Here is a 5,227-nt window from a genome sequence, read left to right on the forward strand (position 1 = left end):
TTTGGGCAGGAAGTTGAGAACTATGATGTAATCACCCCTGGAGAGGTGGCCAGAGGAGAAAAGAATAACAGGTAAGAGGAAGTAACAATCACAACCTTACTTGGATCTGGATTCAAGGCAAACAAATGATGTGTCCTAATTATTTTTATGACATTTTAGAGACAGTAGAATTTTGAGCACTGTTATATTTGTTGACACCAAGGAGGTTTTGTCCATTTGAGGGTATGAGAATGGGATCATAGCTATGTTAAACAAAGACTCCTTATCTTCAGTGTTGTATACTGAAATGCTTATGCATGAAATGATCTGATGTCTGGGATTTGCTTTAAAATAATACAGAATCAGGAGAAGTGGATGAATTGTTAGAGTTGCTTGGTGTGTTCATTGGACTTGAGTCTATTTTTGTATATGTTCCAAATTCTCCACACTATAAAGTTTTGAAAAAAAATCCTAGTGTACATTAATTATCTTGATGATACCACATAAATTCCATGAATATATGATGCAGAGGAGAGAGAGGCAGACAGACAGAGAGACAGAGGGACAGAGAGAAGGGACAGGAAGGAAATGAAAGAAGAGTACTGTTATACTTGAGTATGTCCCCCAAACTTTCATGTATTGGAAGCTTGGTCCTCATTGTAACATTGTGGGAATGGATGGAGCTTTTGAGATGGGGCCTTCTGGAAAGTAATTAGGTCATAGAGAATGCTCTCCTTGGAAAGGATATGGCACCTGGTTAATTCCCCAGAGAAGATTGTCACAGAAAAGCATGATTGACCCATCTTCACTTCCTGGCTTCCATGTGATCTCCTTCCCACAGGTGTTCCCACCACAATGTCATCTGATATGATGTGATATAAGGTAGCGCTCACCAGAGCTGAGCTGTTGTTGATGCCATTCTCCTGGCTCTCTAGAACTGCAGATTAAGTAAATCTCTTTTCTTTAGAAATTGTATAGTCCCAGGAATTTTGTTGTAGCAACAAGAAGGACTGATATATTGTCCTTTTACCTCCTACACTCTGGGTTGAGAAAGAGGAGAATGATGATCAGATTAGAGTGAGCCAATCCAACCACACAGTGATGTACTGAAAAGGAAATAAGGCAATATTTTTTGTTGTTGTTTGGAAATAAAAGCTCATTCTGTAGCTCAGGCTGCCCTGGAACTCTTGATCCTCCTTTCCTATTCTCATAGATGATGGGATTACAGGTGTGCACCACTATGTTTGGCCAAACATTTCTCCTTTCCTTTCCTTTCCTTTCCTTTCCTTTCCTTTCCTTTCCTTTCCTTTCCTTTCCTTTCCTTTCCTTTCACTCTCTTTCTCTTTCTCTTTCTCTCTCTCTTTCTCTTTCCTTCTTTCTCTCTTTCCTTCTTTCTCTCTTTCTCTCTTTCCTTCTTTCTCTCTTTCTCTCTTTCCTTCTTTCTCTCCCTTCCTTCCTTCCTTCCTTCCTTCCTTCCTTCCTTCCTTCCTTCCTTCCTTCCTTCCTTCCTTTCTTTCTTTCTTTCTTTCTTTCTTTCTTTCTTTCTTTCTTTCTTTCTTTCTTTCTTTCTTTTTTTCTTTGCTCTCCCAAGGGAAGAGAAAAATGATAATCAATTCCATAAGGAAGTTATAGCAAAGCAATACCAAGAGCTAGCTTCACACTTAGGAGACAGAGTGTGTCTCCTCCTGTGGTTTCCAATGTTGAGAAAATGTCTAGTAATGAACCATAGAAATGATCTCTGAAAGTTATAGTCTTATACTTAACATTTGAAGAGAGTTTAATCTTTTACTTTATTTGGAGAGAAAATGCCAGTCTATTCTAGAATGACCCTTGTAGTTCTGATTTACTTCTATTGTCTCTCTGTGGATACCTTTCTGGCTTTTCAGGGAAGTAACACTTTGGAGGCCATTGTATTGATTTATTTGATCCATGTCTCTGCCCATGAATGGTAGACCAGTTGTTCCACATAGACCAGAAACCTGACATTGACTGTATTTTGAGTAAAATCCTGAGTTGGGCAGGTAGTTGTACCATGCCTATCATAAGCTAAGCTAACCAAGGTCAAAATTATTTAGTCTCAAATATAGTTGGCAAGGAGAGAAATAATCCCATGATTAAGTGAAGTTAAACTGGGAGGTGGAAGTGGGGGCTGTAGGTTGGGCTTTCAGTAATTTTTGTTCAGGATCACCAAAGTTTCCAACGATAGTATTGATAGCAAAAGCCAGTTGATTCAGCTTTAATTATAGCAGTTACAATTTTTGGAGTATTTATTATGAACACAGAGTTCTGCTTCCACTTGGTCATGAGTATGTCTGAAGTAGGCATAAATATCATTCCTGTTTTTCAGATGAGGAAACTATGGCTTGGGAAACTGAAGCATTTTGTCCCATTGTGCACCCTAGGCACCTCCTTTGCCTCACCTGATCCCTGGCCTGATCAGGGTTTGAACCAGGATTGCATAAGTTCGGCTTCACCAACACTCCCACTCAGGCATGAATGCCAGATTTTGGTCTTTAGTAGGGGGTTGCTTGAAGAAAGCAGGAGGTGGATTGTTATGATTGAGGTAGCAATATCTCTTACCTAGATTTGGTGGGATTAATGGGGAAGGAGAAAAGAATAATCTCTTTGCAGTCCACAGGCTCCTCCTTGAACTTGACAATTGATTATTGACTTGTTCTGTCTTTGAAGTAGCACTTTGCCCAGCCTGTCTCAGTACTAGAGATTGCAGGGTTTCCACCTGCACCAGACCTGTCCCAAATCTCTGTGTTTGAATACTGGGGACTTTCACCTCAAATTTCCTCTAGTCAATATCACTTGTACCAACTTGGGAACTCTCCCTACATTTGTACCTATTGATAAAGAATCAAAACAATGATTACCTTTAGAATATAACTTGAATGAAGTTTTCTGAGCTGCTGGTGAAATTGTATCTCTTAATTATTGTATTAAATATATTAGCTTTCTGTCGTTTTCATTTTCAGGAATATTTAAATTGCTTCACCATTGCCCAAGTGCTTGCAAACAACAACATCTATTCTAAATAGTTTAAGCAGAAAGGTTTATTAAAAGATACTAAATAGTTAATGAACCCAAGCATCTGGCCTAGTTGCTTGCTTGGGTGTTATCAATAAGTGTTTCAACCATGCCAAGTGAATGTTCTTGCTGAAACAACTGTGACCTCGGCTTTGAGATCAGCACCTTTGACCTTCAGGAATGGGTACTAGAAACTCAGCATCAGCTGTCACAAACAGGATGCCTTTGCTATAGTTCTTCCAGAAGACTGATGTCCTTGCAGGGCCCTGGTGCTTCATAGGGCCTAGGGCTTCGTCCATATCTTACAGAGTGTAACTGATTGGTGAAGCAAAAGTCACATGCCTGACTCTTGATTATAGAGGACTCTGGGAATTGTAGTTTATAGTTTTCTGGCTCTCTAATAGAGGAAGGCAAGCTAATGACATTGAAATTGATGCTAAGTAAACCATCAATTTCTTTTTTTGTGTGCCTCTTTCTTTTTCATGGGGAATGGGGTAGTCAGCACTGGGGAAATGGTACAACACAGTGTTTGTCATTAGTGAGGAGGCTGGATGTCCATTTTCCATTTTTTTCACATTTAGCCTTGTGTGAATCTCTCCCATGCCCTGTAGCAGGCCTCTGTGGACTACAGATGAATTTCCTCACATGGTTAACTGGGAAGACTAAAGTCACAGATTTGGAAAACACCGCAGAACCACAGGCCACATTTCCCCCACAAGAGAGAAATAAGAATAACTCTCAGGACACCTCAGGGGATTTCTGTGAGGCCACTCTTCTGTTCTTGCCTGAAAAAAAAGCCTGAGCTTTTTTTGACTTGGAAAATGGTATTTGATAATCATAGCAGATTTTGACCAACACAGTTAGATGAATATATTTGTATTTATTAACATGCTTCTCAGGGAGTAGATACACTTGTGCAAGAGTGGGTTGGCGATGCCTTATGATAAGAGCTGAGTTGGATAGGAGCCACTTTGCATGAAAAAAGAGGAAGTTATTTCATTTGAGTGAGAGCCGGTTCAGACCAAAAGCTGAACAATATGAAGACCTTATCCCATCACTTCCATCAGGAATTTGGAGAGAAGGAACAACCCGAACATTCTCTGGATTCTGATGATTCTTTTAAAATGAAGGAAACATAGGACTTGTGTTTTGAGGGGTAGTACTGGCATTTGAACTCAGGGCTTCACCATTATTAGGGAAGTACTCATTACTTTTAGTTTATTTTTCCAAGAGAGTCTCACATTTTTGCCTGGGTTGACCTCATACCACAGTCTTCTTACCTCAGCCTCTCAAGTAGCTGGGATTACAGTTGTCCAGAGCCACATCTTCATTTGTTGAGGTAGAGTTGTGCTACCTTTTGGCCTGGGCCAGCCTTGAACTACTATCTTCTTGCCTCTGCTTCCCGAGTGTTGGGATTACATATGTAGGCCAACACATCTGTGTGGCAGTTGTATTTTAAACTGTAATTCTTCACATGAGCTCAGGTATGGAATTTTCCTTTTGTGATATGGTGTTGATTCCTAGAGTTTCAATTTTTGAGCATTTCAGATTTTAGATTTTTGCTATTATTATTATTATTATTATTATATAGCTGAATTGTAGGAGAGTAAATTACAGCCATCATGACATTTGAATCATAAATGCTTTTCCATGTACCACTTAGGAACCCACACATTTTTCTATGTAGCCATAGTAGGATGACCAAATTCACCAAGTATGACACTGATATAATACCATTACCTGCTATATAGACCTTATTCAGATATTGTCACTTTGCCCCAATAATGTGCTTTAGAGCATCAGTCTTTTGATCCAGGCTCCAAACCATGATCCTGCATTGAATTTAATCAGAGACCTTTGAAACTGCTATTGAACTAGGGGTCTGTGTTCTGAGAGCCAAAAGAGCCAGAAAATTCACCTCTGGGTAATTAGTCCTTCTCTGAGTTGACAGCCACTGAGGACTTTCAACTTTTCAAAAACTTTTGTCTCTGCTTTCATCTCACTTGATCCTCACAATAGCCCTGGGAGGGAAGTAGGGCACAGGTTAGCGTCTCCATTTTATGGATGAGCAAACAGCTGCCTAGGGTCACTTAGTGGGTTCAAGCTGGGAGATCTGGTCATGGCTCCAGCTTTGCACTAAATCCCCTTGCCTTTACTCCCCAGCAGAAAAATGGCAGGCAGAAGAGGGCTTCTCCAGGCCTCCTGCCTGCTGGGC

The 5,227-nt window shown here is 40.2% G+C and overlaps 1 pseudogene; it reads right to left on the reverse strand.

Annotated features, from left to right (window-relative positions):
- Positions 1 to 1,538: 1,538 nt before the first annotated feature.
- On the reverse strand, positions 1,539 to 1,734 carry LOC138840597 (small nucleolar RNA U3; annotated as a pseudogene).
- Positions 1,735 to 5,227: the final 3,493 nt, after the last annotated feature.

The sequence above is a fragment of the Dipodomys merriami genome, unplaced genomic scaffold (genome assembly GCF_024711535.1).
Source record: "Dipodomys merriami isolate MVZ:Mamm:240054 unplaced genomic scaffold, mDipMer1.0.p SCAF_3, whole genome shotgun sequence".
In the NCBI taxonomy this organism is placed as follows: domain Eukaryota; kingdom Metazoa; phylum Chordata; class Mammalia; order Rodentia; family Heteromyidae; genus Dipodomys; species Dipodomys merriami.